The following is a 20,060-nucleotide window of genomic DNA, read 5'->3' on the forward strand; positions in this document are numbered from 1 at the left end:
TTTATTTAAAATTATTTTAATTGGTTATGTTGTTGATGTTTTTTTATACAAGTATAACACTTCTCTAATTTTTGTACTTAGAAGAGGCACAGTATTGGCCTACGTTCTGCTTGTAGCTGACTACAATGAGAATAAAAAGTAATATTTCAAAACAGATCAACTTGAAACTGAGAGCTTAGAATTTCGAAACCAAGAATTTAGTTGATATTTTTTTCTGAAGTGAGTGATTTTGTCTGTAAGCAATGACAGAGGGACACGTGCCCCCCTCCCTCCCTGACCATGAACCAGAGCCATATAATGGCTATTTTTACACATCCAATGTTGGTGAATGGGAAGAGAAGTCTCTTATATTTTGGAATAACTTCTGCTTTATTGCTGTATTTGTGTTAACGTTTAATCTGCAGCATTAAAGTTAAACAAGGTTAACCTCTTTTGCAAATGAAATAAATAATGATTAAAAAGGAAAGTAACACAAAAGTGTTTAAAAAAGATAATTGATTAATTAACTTGTTCATACTGGAGAACTGAAAACCTTAAAGAAATTATCACGGGAAATTATTATATACCTTCTTGATTCTACACTGAAACAAAGTTATTAACATTCTTTCATCGTTACTATTACTACGTCGCGTATTACATTATAACAACAACAGAGACAAATCTCTTGTCAAAAACTAGTTTATTTTGAGCAATTCATTGCGTTACATTTGTTGAGATTCATCGGTTATGCAATCACATTTCTGATTGGAATTTGCATTCAATTCTACAAATCTTTCTAAAAAAGTCTATCTTGATTTTAACTAATCAATTTTTTCCCTCGAAACATGTGTTTATTGTGGAAAAAGGCAGCAAGAAGTGAAAAACTAGGCAAGAAAACGAGCTTTGAAGAGGCTCAGAAGCAGTTAATTCTGAGTCATTCGACCGCTAGTCAACAGTAATCGTCATTATCATCAATGAACATCATCAGGGAATAGTCATCAGAGTTACCTTGTCTCTATCAGTGAGCAAAGTCATCATTTTGGTCTCGTAAAAGTCATTGTTGGTAGCCACAGTTCATTAGACCTTTTGATGATCGATCAAACAATCATAGACAATAGTTTGGTGATGGATCAAACATTCACATAGTCAGTAGTTTTTGTTCTTTCAAATATTCACATAGTCAATTGTTTGGTGATCGATCAAATATTCATTGTCAATAGTTTGGTGATGATCAAACATTCACATAGTCAGTAGTTTTTGCGATCGATCAAATATTCACAAAGTTAATTGCTTTGGTGATCCATCAAATATTCATAGTCAATAGTTTGGTGATCGATCAAGTATTCACACAGCCAACAGTTAGGATAGGGATCGATCAAACATTCACGTAGTCACAGTGTCAATATCCACATAGTAAACAAACATTTCATCTTTTTCCAAATTTACATTAATAATTAAACATATTTTTCAAAATAATCACTTTTCATGAAATTCATAGGCCCCCTTATGATTGTAGGAATTTTTTTAAGAAAAAAACAAGAAAAAAATATTATGAGAAGATAACAAAATTTAACATATCTGTTTTACTGAAAAAGATGTATAGGCCTTAATTGGAAGATAAATTATATCCCTATCCTCAAAACAAAACTTTTATTTCCAAAATTTTTCTCCATCTTTTACATCATTTCTTGATTCCAACTATAGACACTTGGACGATCTCTAAATGCTGCTGTTCTCAGAGTATAACCTATTGTTCACAAGATCAAAGAGAGCCTAAATTTTCGTTTTTATAACTTTAATTTCGAAACTAGGGAGAGAATCTCATTTTCCCATGCCCTTTCACAAATGCCTTGATATGTAGCAAAAAATTGTTCGTCTTTTATTTGGAAAAAATGTCAACGGAAACTAGCTTATCCAGCCCTTATCGCTTAACTTGCTTAAAAGCACAACTTAAATAATATTTTTAAGGACTTCAATTACAAACGATTTTTGATAGGACCCCCTCTCTCCCTAGTTTATAACGTGATGATAGCTTTAAAAGGAGGTTTTTGGAGGAGCTCACAAATCTTCCATCCCTTTCTAAAATATGTATAAATATAGTTAAAAATCAAATTTTTGAAGCCTCAAAGGCAAAATATTTCCAGGAAGGAAGGATTCTAAGCACCTTCACACTTCCTTTAATGTAAGCAAACATTACCTAAAGGTGCATTTTTAGGCTGGACAGCCGAAGAGCTAGAAAACTTCTCAATACGTATGTAATGACAGAATATTTTGGTTTTTAAGCTTTATTTTCAAAACTTATTTTGTGGCCGGCCCCCGAAACCTGACCTTTCTCCATACATCATGAAAAATAGACTTATATTAACGAGCTGATTTTAACGAGCTGATGTGTGCATCACATGACTTCCTTTTACTCCAATTTAATGTCATTTCCCCATTACTGGCAATTTTAATGTGATTCAATAGTTTACTCTCTAAATATCACCAACAGTGGCCAAATTGAAACCAGATTTAAAATAAAAAAATTAAAAAAAATCCGTCAAATTTGTCGCCAAGTTGGCGACAAAACTGGGCGAAAAAAACGCTGGCGATATATCGCCAAGTGTCCGCCTAATCATAACCCCACTTGAGTTTACATCGAAATTAACAATGATTTCCCCACAAAAAGGGGCAAAAGACCCCTTTAGAAACACATGAAAGCAACCAAAAGAGGAGGTGCACTACTAGAACCTACTAGGAGTCTACGTACCAAATTTCAACTTTCTAGGACATACCGTTCTTGAGTTATGTGACATACATACACATATACACATACGCACATACATACGTATATACAGACGTCACGAGAAAACTCGTTGTAATTAACTCGGGAAACGTCAAAATGGATATTTCGGGCGTCTATACGGTCTTAGGTACATATGTACGTGTGATCGGGTCAAAAAAAAAAAAAAAAAAAAAACCTCAACATTCATTTGGGGGTGAGCAAAATGGAAACGAAGGCCTATATTTGAGTGAAATTTTTTTCGCGAATACAATACTTCCTTTTTTTGTAAAAGGAAATAAAAACTACATTACCCTTAATCCATGGGTGCTAATAGGGTGGACCGAAAAAAGGATATTTCGAGAAGCAACTTCTAATATAAAAAAAAGTTGTTTATTGCCATCCTAAACATGGGAAAATAATAAAGATAATTAATATCTTTATTATTCAGTCTTCAGAGGTCTTTCAGTCCGCATTGGCAGCAAAGTTTGAAAAAAAGGTCAAAAGTGGTCAATTTTCAAATACTTTTATAAAAAATTCAAATGTTCCAAATTTTTCTTCTAATTCCATTTAAGTGCTTCCGTTTAACAGTCTTTTATTATATCTTTCAAAATATTTACATTCCTTTATAGTTTTTAGTTCGTGCATAAGCTGCTAAGTTACTATCAGCTAGACCGAAAAATAGCGTCATTTCTGCGATAAAGCTGGGTGAGCAGTCATTTTCTTCGGTTTTTTGCGTAGATTACGAATATGCTAAGGCGGAAATCGAAATCGGTAGCTTTTGTACAGTAATTGCCAAAAAAAGCATCAAAATCATCAATTTTTGAAGTTTCGACTTTTTGTCAATTAGAGTGACTTTTACCTGAAAAAAATCCAAATGAAAGTTAGTCAGTCTTTAATTATATACCGTGGGCTCCGCCATTTGCTCGATTCGCTCGCTAACTCTCGTTCGCCGCCATCGGCGGTGGTTCAATGCCGCCTGCAACGATTGGCAATTTCTAGTGAAAAAAAACTGACTTGTTACACTTAATAAATGCAACGTCAGTCAGCAATTAATTACATACAGGGGACTCAGCCCTATGCTCGATTCGCTCGCTAACCCCCGTTCGTCACCTACAGTGGCCCAACGCCGCCTGCAACGGGTGGTTAAATTCTGAAAAAAAAAAAAAAAAAAAAACTGACATGTTGCATTCAATAAACAAAAAAGAAGAAAACATTGTTTAAAAGTTATTCAAAGAAGTATGCTATATGAGTTTTTAACTATACTTGGGGCAAACCTATCCTGGTAGCATTGTGAACCCTACGCTGATCTTAATCTCAACATTATGACATTGCCAGGTTAGGTTTGCCCGAACAATACTTAAGTCTCGTTTTCAAAAAATGCAATGTTAAAGAAGAAACGTATTTAAGATTTTCTTACCTAAAATTGGCTTAAAAATCGCTGTCGTCATCATTCGCAATCTCCTCGCAACATCCAGTATTAAAAAAGTCGTGACTATCTGCATCATATTCTTGTTTGGCACATAAGCAGTTACAGATGTCAGTTCATGGCAGGCTGACATCCGAGCATGGACATACTACTTGTGTTGGCAAGCTTTTTACATTTGTTGCACGATATCATTTCAATGACTTCCTTGGGTGAGGGTCGACTCCCAAGCCAAGTTATAACAATTTTATCGTTTTCAGCATTCCAACCATGTTCGTGTGGCGTTGGAAGAAATTGATATTGAACAAAAGATTTTCTCCATTTGCAGCCTGGTAGTTGGCTCTCTTGACATGGAGATTCTATTCCTTGTAAATACAAGGAGGCAAGAGCTCAGGCAGAACATGGCCTCCTTTAGAGCAATATGAATCATACCTCAGCTTTTGTTCATGTCTCCAGTTTTTGAACCGTCGTACATTTCACATACAAAGCTTTCAAGGCTTGCATTCAAGCGTTCACTTACGGTCCATTATTCACCAAGGTTTTTAAAGGTTTCAGTATAAAATGATGCAGTGGCCATTATTTTAAATGGTTCCTTTTTATCTTTTCCATAAACGCCGAAATGCTGTCACAACCTTTGAAGCTGAGAAATCCAAGTATAACTTCCATCAGACCAACACTGGTGCATCCATCTGGTAGCTTAGCTGATTCTGACAACATTCTGAGGGAAGATCATCCGGTCTTTATCTTGCTTTCCCATTCGAACATAAACTTAGCAGTTCAGTTGATGAATGAACGCCATCAGAATGAGAAGGACTTCCTTTCCGTCCGAATGAACAACTGTACTGCAAGGATGTTGCTCTAACCAACATGTGAGGCATGTATTGCTCTTCTTGTGTCAGCCTCTTCGAGGTCGCAAGATAGTTCTATGCATTCAGTAGTTCCTTTTGACGTTATTTTCCAGCATTTCTCATCACTAGCAAAGAATAATTGTCTTCCCTGTAATTGACACTGGTATGCAGGTGTTTTCCACGAATTCAACAGGAACTGAATCAAGTTAGTTTTATTGGAGCTCAATGTAAGAAACTGTAGCCAAGATCTAAATTTGAAACCTCTTTTGATATTTACATACAATGCTAGAATCGTATCATCTTGATGATGAGCTAGCTCAAAATCTTTAACAGAATTAGTTTTATACTTGTCAGAAACTATATCAACTCTTCTTCCAGGACTATAAATTGGATGCATCACTTGCCAAATCGGTTAACTCCATAAAACAAAAAGTCGAGAAAAGTGATGAAGAAGATGTTGCTATCCATAGGAGTGAATAGGCCCTCGTGTTACATTTTCTGCCATCACATGGTCAGAAATGTGCTGAACCAACACTTTAATATAAATGCACATGCTAAGCATTGATAAAGCACTATTAAAGTAGAAATGAGGATTTTTTTCAAAAATGAAGTTAATCGATTTGGCAACTGATGCATTCAATTATCTTTTGGAAGATGATTTTCCAATTTCGTTGAATGTCAAACCTTTGAGGGATTTTAACCTTGCGGAGCAAGGACGTTGTATTTTGTGGGTATTCGAGTTCAACGAGTACATTATTTTCTACAACGTACCGCAATTGACTCTAAACCGTCTTCTAGTGGTAACAAGGAGTATTTCCATGCTCGGTTGTCAACCTGCCATGTTCTGACATCTGTTAGCTTATGTGCCAAACAAGAATATGATGCAGATAGTCACGACTTTATAAATACTGGATGTTGTCAGGAGATTGGGAATGACGACGATAACGATTTTTAAGCCAATTGAAGTAAGAGAATCTTAAATATTCTTCTTTAATAATGCATCTTTATAAAACTCAACATAAGTATAGTTCGGGCAAACCTAACCTGGCAATGTCATAATGGATTTGGATCAGCGTAGTCTTAACAATGTTACTCGGTTATGTTTGCCCCAAGTATAGTTAAAAACTCATATAGAATACTTTTTTGAATAATTTTTAAAAAATGTTTTCTTCTTTTTTGTTTATTAAATGCAACAAGTCAGTTTTTATTTCTCTAGAAAGCTAGCTGACTATAATACGCCTTATTAATAATGGGAAAAGTGCAACTATTATATACAGAGAATTTGGCACGGGTACAACCGGGTAATATCATTACCATCACTTGAAAAGTTTTAAACGAGCAAAAACTCCTTCGTTTATCTTCAAAAATTTTTTAATATTGTTTAACTATCAGACAGAGTAATTAAATTAGAGAAAAAAAAGCACTTACCAGTATAAATAATATCCCTCTAGAACAATTAAATCATGTGAATTTAGGAACACTTTAATTTTGTGTGATGAAATAATGAATTCTGAACTTGACTTTTGTTCAGCTAGCTTGTATTAATCGAAACACTGTGTTCCCGTGTGTGATATGGGAATTTTAAGAATACATACTCAAGCAAATGTATAATTTCTAGAAAGGATAAAATATCCTTGTTTTTCACATTATCACTGAAGCGGAGGAAGTAAACACTAGGGTGGGCCGAAAAAAGGGTATTTTCGAGAAGCAACTTCTAATAGCAAAAAAAAAAGTTGTGTATTGCCTTCCTAGTTATGGGGGGGAAATAATGAAAAAAAAAATAATATCTATGTCTTCAGATCGCGCATTAGCAGCAAAATTTGAAAAAAAAAAAAAATTAATTTGAATTTTGTCATCTTGAATTCAAATTATGTTTTTCGCAATCACGAGTGTGTGTTTGTATGTGTGTGTGGGGGGGGGGGGGTATGTGTATGTGTGTAGGCATGTGTGTTTGTGCCTGTGTGCAGTCATGAGTGTGTGGGTAGTTGTGTGTATGAGTGTTTGTGTGCGTGGGGGCGGGGTATGTGTATTTGTGTGTGTGTGTGTAAGCATATGTGTTTTTGTCTGTGTGCAGGCATGAATGCGTGAGCAGTTGTGTGTATTTCTATGTGTATCTGTCTGTATGCATGCGTGTGTGTATGTGTGTAGGGGTATGTGTGTGTATGGTGGTGTTTGTGTATGTGTTTGTGTGTGCGTGTATGTATGCGTGTGTGTGTAGGATATGGACGCAACCTGGAGACGGTTTTCGCTAGAGGAGCAGCATCGTGAGGCCGGCCGACGCGACGAGTGGTGCTGGCAGAGGGTGGCGCCGCGCCGGTGGGAAAAATGATAGCACGCCAAATACAGTCAAATGAAAGCAATAAGCAATCGTAATTGCTCAAAAAGTAAAAAATAGTCAATTTTCAAATATTTTTATAAAAATCCAAATGTTCAAAATTTTTGTTCTAATTCCGTTTAAATGCTTCCTTTTAATAGTCTTTTAATATATCTTTGAAAATATTTACATTCCTTTACAGTTTTTAGTTCGCACATAAGCCGCAAAAGTTACGTGAAATCAACCAAAAATCGACGTTTTTAGCTTATTTTGTATATTGCAGCATTTCTTCTTTTAGATCCCAGTTATGTTTTTTTTACAGTTAATGTACACTATACAGCTCTTTGCTGGAACTACTATTACATTATGTAGCATTAACAACCCAGAACCCACCCCAAGTTGGTGATTGCACTTGTGCTCTACCCTGCAGTTCTCAAGAGGAATGGTTTTTGACAGGACTCATACATTTGTAAAGTAACAAATGTATGTACATATGTAAAGTAACAAATGTTTAGTCATTAATTTACAATCATAATCACTATTTGGTTTTGAACAAGTTTCTACGTTTCGATTAAGATTTGAAGTGGACTTGTGACTCAATTATTGCATTGAGGATCGCGAGCATAAAGGTTTTCACATTATTCCATATCTTGTCTCATTCCAAGACACCCTACCTACCGACTCACTAACCGGTTTAATAAGCCATTCTACAGCCGAAGTGTAAAAGATGAACATTTACTGATATATGGGTAAAGCATCAACTGTTTTTGTAAAATTAAATATTGTTAACTTAGAAAGAACTCGAAATTTCGGAGACTGACTTAAAAAGCGAGAAAAAGTATGTGATGGATATTGTTAATGTAATACAGGAAGGAAAATGTGACTTTGATCTCGCTCCCACAAAACTAAGACGTTTTAGTAATTAGCTTTCGTTAACGTGTGCTAACGGAGTGCTGGGGCTGTATAATAACTAAACTAGTAACTAAACTAGTTTTAACTAAACTAGTAGTGGAATGAAGGCACTCGCGTAAATAATATCTTTAAAAATTACGCTTCTATGGTTCAATATAATTAAAATTTGAAAGAAAAGAGCAAACTTCTGTGAAACATGGACTTGTACACTTATTTAAGGTTTCAAAATCTACATGTCAGATGTGTGATAATCTTCCAAACATCGATCGTGGATCCAATGATTCAAAGAAATGCTTACTCTGTTATTGTTTAGAAACTGTTATTGGTCACGGCAATACACTAAAGGCAAAACATAAAGGAGTTGGATTACAGTTGGGTGTCTATACAACGCAAAAGACTACCAATCAAGAAACACTATTATAGCTATAAAAAAATTTCTTCCGTTAATATAAGATTTGAAGCTTCGAACTACGGCAGTTAGTGAACAGGTCAACTTGTTTACTAGGGTGGGCCGAGGGCCGAAAAAAGAAAATTTTCGATAAGCAACTTCTAAGAGCAATAAAAGGTTGTGTATTGCCATCCTAAACATGGGAAAAATAATATCAAAGTATTAATATTTATGTCTTCAGATCGCACATTGGCAGCAAAGTTTGAAAAAAAGGTAAAAAAGGTCAATTTTCAAATACTTTTATAAAAATTAAAATGTTAATTTTTTGTTCTAGTACTGTTTAAATGCTTTCTTTTAATAGTGTTTTCATAAATCTTTCAAAATATTTGTATTCTTTTACAAATTTTAGATGACTCATGAGCCGCAAATTTACGTGAAATTTGCCCAAACTCGATGTTTTTATCTTATTTTGCACACTGCAATATTTCCTCTTTTAAGTCCCAGATTTTTTTTTTTTTTTTTTTTTTTTAATGCTAAATGTTCACTAAACAGCTCTTTTCTGGAAATGTAATCATATTTTATTGCATTAACTACCCAGAACTTACCCCAAGTAGGTGGTTGTACTTTGTACTCCACCCTGCAATTTTCAAGAAGAGTATAGTCATATATACCTTACTTATATATTTGTTAAGTAACTTACATTCACAATAACTATATTGTTTTAAACAAGTTTCTACGTTTGAATCAAAGTGTGAAGTTCGATTGGTGACTCAATTTTTACTGATGATCGCGAGCATAAAATTTTTTACATTAATCCATATCTTGTCTCATCCCAAATTACCCACCGACTCACTAACCAGTTTGATAACCCTTTCAACAATCGTAGTGTATAAGAGGAACATTTACTGAACTAAGCATTCAACTATTGTAAAATTAAATATTATTACCTTAGGAAGAACTTGGTGGATGGACATTTTTAATTATTCTTGTGTATTTTTCAAACTAAACTACTAAGCTCGTAAATTATATCTTTAAAAATTATGCCTCTATGGTTGGATAAAATTAAAATTTAAAGAAAAGAACTAACTTCCGTGGATCTGTACAGTTATTTAAAGTTACAAAAATCTTCAAGTCAGGTGATCGATGATCCTTTAAACATCGTGGATCCGGTGGCATATAAGCGAACTTTACTCCTGTTCGGGCATAGGAAAATTCCAGGCTCTCTCATTGGCTTATTCGAGTGTCAATCAAAGCGTCAAAGCTGTGACGCCACTGCAATGTTGATAGTCGTGTTTCGCAGTGTGTTTCTTGTTTGTAATCTGCTAAATACGAATAAGCATTTGCAAATGTGATCTTTAATTGAATGTTGCTGACAAAAACAGCATTATTATTTCCAATCAATTTCATCCTTTGCAAAACGAATGAAAGTTGCCTTTGAGAAACTATGCTTAGAAATAAAAATAGGTGGCGCCATCTTTAAGCAAAAAATGCATGTTTCACGACATCGTTTTAATTTAAATTGAAGTTGGTTTTAAAATAATTCTCATGGTAAATTATTTTTTTGATGGAAAAGCTAATTCTATAATTTTTCATACTCTTAATGATATTTAATGCAATTTAAACAGCTCTTCTTAAGAAAAAATGATTACCATTTAAGTTAATAATCTAATACATCTAGTGAGTAATTTGATACAGAATAATTTCAAATATAGTTTTATCTTGTGCCAGTTAATTTCTAGCTAATTTCTATTGAATATGAGTTAGCATCCGAGAATAAGACTTCCAATTGAATATTGAGTGAGTCTGGCGAACACATCCTTCTTGTCACGTCACATACTAATTTCATTACTCATAAAATACAATGATGCTCTGCGCTATTTAAAAAGAAAAAAAAAACCCTTAAAAAAATATTTAATTAAACGAATAATTAATGTACAAAAAACTTGTATCTTGCTACAATTTTGAAATCAATCTATGACTTTTAATGTATTGTAATAAATGCAACTTATTTTTTTAGACTGGGCCCATGAAGAGATCAGTAGCAGCTTAATATTTTCAGCAAAAGTAGCAAAAACCTTCGGCCTTTTATCGTCGATAAGACCTTCGTGGTTTCATGAATAGTTCTGAAACCAGTTGAATGTAATCATTCAAATACACTTAATATTATACATTAATTGAAAAATTTTAAAGTATTAAAAAAAATTAAATTTAACATCTTGTGAAAATATTTCTTTTTTTTTTTGTAATAAACTTAAGTTGTCTTTAAAGCAAGCTGTTTTACAACTCTGTGTTTCTCGTAGTACTTGAAAAGTTGAAAATTAGGATGAACACACTTTCATAATTTGCAATTTCCCCTTTGATGTACATATTTTATTAATAAAAGACTGTGTGGGTGTGTGTTACAAAACTTCTTTGGTTCTGAATCGTTTCGCAACTGTTTTATGAAAATGTAATTTCTCTTCATATGATGGGGAAGAATTATTATTTTAATAATACTATGGCTTTCTAGTCCAGTCACATGTACTTGAAAACCAATAATATAAAATCATAATTTATTCATATTAAACTCACATAAAAATAAAGTAAATATTGTAGAACAGATGTACATAATATATCAGCCAGATACAGTGTGAAACAATAGATATAGCAACGAGAAAAAAAAGTCATACGATAAACAATTTATTTACATGCACAAGAGCAAATTATATTAAAATTTGCATGTATAAAATTATTCACAATACGTATTTGTTATTAACATAAATGGTAATAATTTCTTTACGAACAGCTGTTTAAATTGCATTAAATATCATTAAGAATATGAAAAATTGCGAAATTCGCTTTTTAATTAACAAAATAAGTTACCGTGGGGATTATGTAAAAAAAAAAATTCAATTTAAATTAACACATTGTCGTAAAACATGCATTTTTTGCTTAAAGATGGCGCCACCTATTTTTATTTCGAAGCATAGTTTCTCAAAGGCAGCTTTCATTTATTTTGCAAAGGATGAAATTGATTGGAAATAAGAATGTTGTTTTTGTCAGCAACATTCAAATAAAGATCTCATTTGCAAATGCTTATTCGTATTTAGCAGATTACAAACAAGAAACACAGTACGAAAGACGACTAGCAACATTACAGGCGTCACAGCTTTGAAGCTTTGATTGACACTCGAATGACCCTGTTGGTAGGGATACATCAAAGACAGAACTTTGGTGACATCGTGACCTTCCGCATGAATATCTAGAGTCCCTATATGAAAACGTAGTTTTCAGAGTTGCGACAACGCGGTATCATTTTCCTATTGGTCGAAGACCGCCTGAGGCAAGGTTTCTTCTTCTCCCGTAGGATTAACATGGAGCGTATGACAGTGATGTGGAAAAACCCAGAATCTGAAAAATTAAAGGTGAGTCCAGGATTTTAATGCTCATATTACTGTTCTACAATGTTCAAATTATACGTGTGTAGCTTTACTTGAGTGAGTCCATTCCTATTTCTTTAACTATCGCGTAATTATATCAAGAACATGTGTTCCGGTGTGCTAAAATTCCACAATGACACTTTATTTGGGTCTTTTATAGTTATTTTTTCTGTTAAATAGATGATTCCAATCACAACTTTATTGAAAAACAACACTTTAAGACAAGGCAAATGTTTTAATTGTGTAAATTAAATTTTTTTAACGATAGATCTCTGTATTCGGTTTGGCGCGATCAATTTCGTGCTTGGCGACGAGTGAAAGTAAACAAAACATACACTTGTGATGTGAAGAGATCTTAACTTGTGATTTGTATTATAAATGCCTTATGCTGCGGAAATTTTTATTTTAAATGAATGTGACTTGATATTAAAACCCGTTTTAACTTATGTTTTAATGTTAAGGTTTTTATTTTTCCTGATCATTTCTTAGACAAAAATTGACTAATGTATCGTTTTTAATGTTCCTTCAAGCTATAAAACTCCAAGTTAAATCTTCTCTTTATGCAACGTAAGTATTTACAGTGTCAAATTTTTGTTTTTTTGAAAGGAGATGCAGAGGAAATAAAATGCTTATAAATTATAGGACTTTCAGTGCTTGCTGGCAGTATCTTTTAATAACATTTTGATTTATGGAAACGTTTTGTTATGATATTCTGCTAAATGTTTATTAGTTAAAATTTGTTTAAAAAAATATCAGTTCGATTATGAAATTAATGTGACCACATGAATTTGCCAAAGCGTTTGAGGTGGATATGAAGTGCAACACTTGCTTGACACACAGTACAGTTTTTATCTATTTTTTAGGTTGAGCGAGCCAATTTAAAATGTATTATTTTATTAAAAATTTAATGAATTGTAGGTAGTTTTGGTTATTTTGGTAATTTACTCTTTTTTATTCAACAAGCATGCCAGTCGCTGTGTGTTCCATCATAAACAGAAAACTGAGGTGTTCAACAGTTCGGTTCAAGTAGTGTGTTGGTACGTTTTATTATGCTCTAATTAGGGTTTACTAATTTTTAGGTTGCCTTGTTATTTCCTTTACCTGCTATTTCTTTATCACCTGAAGAATCAAGTGCATGCTATCACCCCACTTCAGGTTCGTAAAAATTTCTATTTTTATTGAGAAAATGATTTTTAAATAATTATGCCATGATTGATACATAGTTAAGTTTTAACAAGTTTTGAATTACCTTTGAGGTAAGGACTGTTATCATGGGTTTTTGAGATTGTAAAAGTCCTCCCAGCCACAAAGCTCTTGTTTGTCAGAAATTAGGTACATTTAAAGTTTTGCGAGTTGAAATATCAATACTTTTATAATAAAATGCTGAATCAAAGATTTTTTAAGTGAAACTTTTTATGCAAGGGCTTTGAAGTTATATCCAACTTTTTTGTGTGATGAAAAGTGGTGGGGATAAGCAATGTCGGTTAGAAGGAAAATAGTGGCTTGCTTGCCTTCAGATATTGGAGGAAAGTGAGACCTTCCGCTCTTCTCGCTTTCTTTCTCATTTTGTATGGTTGCATGTACTACGTTTAGGCAGCGCGGAGATCAATATGTACATTTGTAATTACTTACTTTAGTTATCGTAAACAGATCATTTCTCTTCTTAAGAAGGAAGAAGATGATCATTATAAGTGGACACATGTATATAATTTTATGTAAGAAAATGAATAAGAAATACAATCTATTCAAAAGTGTTTGATGAACAATTAACATGTTTCGCGTCTATCGTTTGTCATTATGACACAACCCGTTTCTTGGAATCAAACTTTAGAAGAATTCTACTCTTCTAGATCAGCAGAAAAATAAAGTACATGAAGCTCTCACCCCCACATCAATTTCGTAAAAATTTCGATATTTGGTGGAAAAATGATTTTTAAATAATCCTATCTCGATTAATGTGGAGTTAAATTTTAACTAGTGTGGCATTTTAAAATAAAGGCTGTCATAATGGGTTTTTGAGATTATCCGTAAAGATCAGGGTTCGAAAATATCCGATATTTTGATATATATTGGATATTTTTATATTTATCCGATGTTTTCAATCAATGCAAAATAAAGTCTTTAGTAACTGCTTCCTTAAATCAGAGTTGTTTATTTCTCTTATATTATTATTATTATAAATGCATCCACTTTAAAAGTAATGTTTCTTTCATTATTTATATTCATTTATTACATGTTCGTGATTTTGCCTCACCCACTCAAAAGGTAATTCAATTGCATCTGAGTTCATTTCAACCACTCATAAAAATAAATGTATGAATAAAAAATATTTAATTTATCAGAGGTTATCTTAATTTGTTAAAGGCTTTAGAAAATCAATACTTTTGTCAGGAAATAGAACATTGAAATAAAGGGGAATTCAAATGCTCTAAGACAATGGTGAAAATGGACAATTTTGAAAACATATGGCTTTCAAAACTGATTCATGTGGCCAGCTGAAATATCTGGTATAGATAAATGAATTTACTGAAAAATGTGGCTTTATTTTAAAGAATAAATTTAAGCATCAGTTATATTGCATTCTCTATATTTTTACTTCACTTAAATTTATATGTTAAAGCCAAACAAGAACAGTTTATAAATAGTTTCTACAGTATGCACTCACATTTTTTCAATCACAAGCACAAGTAAGCTCTTTGATGAGGTAGTGGCATTCACGTGAAAGTTTAAGACAGGAGTTTAATTTTTTTTCTCCTCAATCTTGACTAAAACCATTAAAAAAATTAATTTTTAGTTTTCTGAAAATTACTCAGGACTGCTGAAATAACACTTTCTGGAAAAAAATTTGTTCAATATAACTGTGCCATGTGATTTCGTGATAGGATTTGTAGGACCATAGGAGCTATTTGTTGGTCAGAAAATAAAATAAAAAATATTAATATTATTAAAATAATTGGGACTTGAACAACGTGCCTCACTGTCCAACATACCCCACCTACCCCTACAATTTTGCTGTGGATATTCCTAAGTGAAATGCAGAAAAAACAAGCAAGTTTTCTCACGGTTCCTATAAAATTTGGAATCACGAACAATCATTACTTATTTTAGTCATCATAAACTGATGATTTCTCTTCTTAAGAGCAAAGATGATGCACACTAAAAAATATGTACATAATATTATGTACATAAATTAATGAAAAACATAATCTATGCTAGTCAAAAGAGATTGGTGAATTAAAATATTCCCTGTAATATGTGTTTTACTTTTTCATGCGTTTTTAGAACACCCTGTTATTTGAAATTAAACTTTACAACACACTTAGTGCAAAGTAGTTGAAATACAGCTCTATTTCAATTAAAGTGTGTTTATTTATTTTCCATTTATAATTTTATGAACTACTTTAAAAAACATTCCTGCCAATTCAAAACATCAGCCGTACTGATGATTTAGCACATTTGAAGAGTTTTACTTCAGCTTTAAAATTTATTTGCCCTTAATGTTTTTTAAGTTTCTTCCAGATATTCTGCAACTTAAAGAAAGCTCAACTACTAATTGAATTGTAGCCCTGATGCAGATGTTCTAGAAAACTCATGATAATATTGTACTGTTTGCTTAAAAAATTGTATAATAGAATGATCTCCAGTATTAAGTTTACAAGGATGTCCAGAAATCATTTTCGAAGTTTTCTTAGCTTGACAGCTTTATCAAAACTAATTTTAATGAAGTTGTTTAAAAAATAATAATAAATTTCCAAGTATAATATGCCATTCATGTTTGTTATGTTGTAAACTTCAGGAAATTTGTTGCCGAAATGGTCTTTGGATTTTCAACAACGACATACAAACCAACGAAAATTTTGTGTTTAAATGCTAAATAGTGTAATTAAATGAAATTTTGATCTTCTTCATACAGACAATGCTGTATTTCTGATTTGTTACAGTTATTATCAAATTTATTATCATTCATTAGTATAATAATATTGAAATGTAAAGAGGTTAAACAAACAATACTTTTGCAACAGAAATTTTGAAATAGTAGCTGGTGTTCTGTTTTGATTCTCTAAATTTAGAGTTTTGAATTTGTTTTGTAAATCAAGTGCTTTCTTTAGGTTTATGCTTGTTTGTCATGAAAAAATATTGTTTTCAATTCAGATTTATAATAAATTTTTTGGTATTTAAAGCAAGGCTAAAAAATTTAGATATACATAAAATTATGAAAGATGTATTTAGGTTTGTTTATTGTTATATCTTATTTCAGCATTAAATAAACAGTTCATTTCTGCTTATTCTGTTCCTGTAATTATCCAGAACCTCCCCCCTCTCAAAAAGAGATTTTTCTCCCCACTTAAACTACGGGACAGAATTTCAATAACTGTAAATAGCTCCAATTTTGGAAGGGATTGGTAGCAACTGTTATCTTAGTCCACTTTTGACTGTCAGTGCACCTGTTCTGTTTCTGACTGAGTTCTGGAAGCATTTTTCAGGATATTAGAACATACGTCATGTTCATCCATCCATGATATGGGGTAATGAATGGAATAACAATCTATATGAAAAAATCTGAACAAAAAATTCAATTTATTTCAATCAAGGGAGTTTTTTTTCATAAAAATTCACTTCACGAATAGTGTAAGAGAAAATAAATTACAAGCATCAGTATATTTTGCCCTGTCTAATCGAAACTCCCTGATTGAGTAGATGGGAAAAAAGCCTATAACAAAATTTATTTTCTTTATGTTTATAAGTGAATGAAAATTTTGATTAAACTAATGTTTTGTCCATAATTATTAATTTTAGGAAATGATACTTTGGAGTAAGGAATTTTTAAAAATTTGGTAATAATAACTACATTTTGAACATCTAAATATTTTGAGGTTATGTTGCATTTCAGAAAACACAAAGATTAATCTTTGCCTATTTTGTTACTTAAGCAGTTATTGATAATAATAGTGTGTCCCAAAATCTATAAAAACTACAAATCCTGTTTCGGTACCCTCAATTTGAGTTTGATTGCCTAGTTGAGAAAAATGTCTTTGTTTCCTCTTTTTTTCCTCGTGTAAAAATTTTGGAAATTCTGTATTTGAAATAAAGTTTACAGATGTAACAACACCAAAAAATAAATTGAACATTAGATACTTTGGTTGTAATTTTTATGTGGTAATGACCTGAAGACTTAGTATGGAATTAATGAGTTTTCTTTATGCTAAGTTGTATTTAAAATATCTGTCAAAATTAAATGTAAACATTGCTTTTCCACAAAAATTGAAAATAAGTACAAGTCCTCTCTCTACTGGTGCTGTGAATGATTTTTTCTTTGTAATAATGTTTTGATGTGAAAATATTGTTCAAAATTTAAGTAACAGATGTATGATGCAGAGAAATAAATAAATAACAATAGATACATTTGTTTCTTATTCATATGAGTTGAAAATAAGTAATGTTTAAAATTACACCCCCTCAACTCCTCAATTTATTTCTGAATATTTCTATCTACATCAAATTAAAGTAATAATTTTAAATTTTATTCAAATTAATATTTTAACCATGATTACCTACTGAACCACTAAAATATTTAGAGGTTCTTGGTATTTTTTCTTTCTCTTTTTTTTGGGGGGGGGGGGGGGGTTACCTCGTTTTAACCATCTACCTATTTCTAGTATTAAGCTTTCAAATTTTCCTTTGCATATTTACCTTTCAGATTTTTAATTTAATGTTTAACTTAATCACATTTAAATCAGAAAATTGTACAGGGTAAACTTAAACACGCAATTTTTTAATAGCAAACCATTTTTATTAGTAATATTGCTTTTTAGATGGTTACAGGAAATATTTTTAGATTTAAAACTCTTTATAACGCTTGCCTTTCCGAAACAAAAACAAGCAATTTCTGACGTGCATTATCTGTCGTTCATTTATTTATTTTCATTTTCTTACCTTTTTTTTATCACTTCATTTATTTTGAATTAATTAAATTCTAATACATGGAGGTAAGAATTCACATGCTGCAAACTCCCAAAAATAAATAAATAAATAAAAATTATTACAAAAAAAAAAACTGTCGGCAGATTTAAATGGATATATTTTTGCTGAAATTAAAAACTAATAAACTATTCCTTAGCTTTAACTGTAAAAGGCATGTGACAGCAAAGTTGCACTTTTTGAAGATTAGCCCATTAGTGACTGAAGTTTTTAATTAAACTAATGTTTTCTTTTTCGGATGAAAATGCTGGAAATTTTGTGTTTTAAATAAAGTTTATAGATACAATAACACCAAAAAATAAATTGAACAACAGAGATCTATGTTGTTTACAACAACAACAAGATAACAACTATAAGATCATGCTATTAATCATCATCAACTCATTTATTTCATGCATGAAATAAATGAGTTTTCCTCATGCTAAATTGTTTTTAATTTTTAGTTTTTGTTTTCTCATAAAAATTCAAAATAAGTACAAGTCCTTTTTTGGTGCTCTGAATTGTTTTAATTTTGTTTCATTAAAAAAATGTCTACTACCTAACTACCTTTCATTCTAGTATTGTTTTGGTATAAAAATGTTGTTGAAAATTTTAAATAATAGATAGTGTACTTTCAAGAAATAAATATAAAACAATGGAGACATCTGTTTCTTATGCATATACGAATGTTAAAAAAATATATGTCAAAATACACGCCCCCCTCCCTTAACTTCCCAATTCATTTCTGAATATTTCTATCTGCATCTAGTTTCAAATAAAAATGACCTCTGATTAATATAATTTCGTTTTCAACTAAATACAAATTAATCTATTAACTAGGTGTGCCCACTAAACCATTGAAATATTCAGAGGTTCTTAATTTTTTTTGGAGTGGGGGGGGAGCGAGATAGGATCCCCACAGTGTGGGGTGTCCCAGGTCTTAAGGGGTCCAACGGCCTATGAAATTGAAGAAAAAAAAATTGAAAAAAACCTAGCACTAAGACTTATTTAATGTTACAAATACACACTGATGGACTCTGGGGAGGGGTTATAGAGATTTTGTTGCTGGGGGGCCCAAAATATATAGATCCGGGCCTGGATAGGATACCTTGTTTTAAGCTTCTGCATATTTCTAGTATTACTCTTTCAAACATTCCTTTGCATATACATGGGTGCCCCCCCCCCCCGTAGGTGGACATCCCAGGCATATATTTCCTTTCGGAATTTTTAAGCTAATGCTAAACTTTTCCATTTAAATCAGAAAATTGTATTTTTTTTCCTTTTATAGAAAAAAAAAATAAATAAGCAATGCTTTTGATATCAATTGAAGAAATATTTCTATGTTCAAAAATCTTTATAAAACTTAACTAATGTAGCAAAAACAAGCAATTTTTTATGTTCGTTATTTGTTGCTTATTTATTTATTTTCATTTTCTTAATCAGTTTTTATTCCTTCATTCATTTTGAATCAATTCAAACTATAATATAATTTTCGTTGTCTCAGAATCTTTTGATTAATTTAAAATTAATCGTATTAAAGAGAATAAGGTTAAAGAAAAAATCTGCTTTAAATTCTGCTAACACAGGGCCATTTTGTCTTTTTCTAATGTTTGAATCAAAATCGAGCGTTTCATTTATTGACAGCATGCATTTTCGAATCCGCGTGCTTACATCCTTCAGAACCCGTTTCTGCCACTCTTCCCGCTCCCGCTTGTGACTATTTTTTTGTAATGAAACTCGAAAGCGAACAAGGAGCCAATCTTGCAGCTCGGCGGCAACCCTATCTTTCTCCTGTAACCGGTTGCGCTTTCCGAGCGTAGCTGTTGTCGCAACTCTGAAAACTACGTTTTCATATAGGGACTCTATGAATATCCAAATAATCCTAACCATTACTGAGGTTATCGAGAAATGAGTTAGTCTCTCCCAAAACAAATTAGGATGTAAAAATATCACTGTAATTATTTATTTAAATAAGAGCTGTAATTTAAAAGCAAATCAAAATTTTTAGTTTAGAATTTTCTTTCTGTATGTTTTTTTTTCTCTGTATGTGCTACT

Source organism: Uloborus diversus, chromosome 4 (genome assembly GCF_026930045.1).
Source record: "Uloborus diversus isolate 005 chromosome 4, Udiv.v.3.1, whole genome shotgun sequence".
NCBI lineage: Eukaryota > Metazoa > Arthropoda > Arachnida > Araneae > Uloboridae > Uloborus > Uloborus diversus.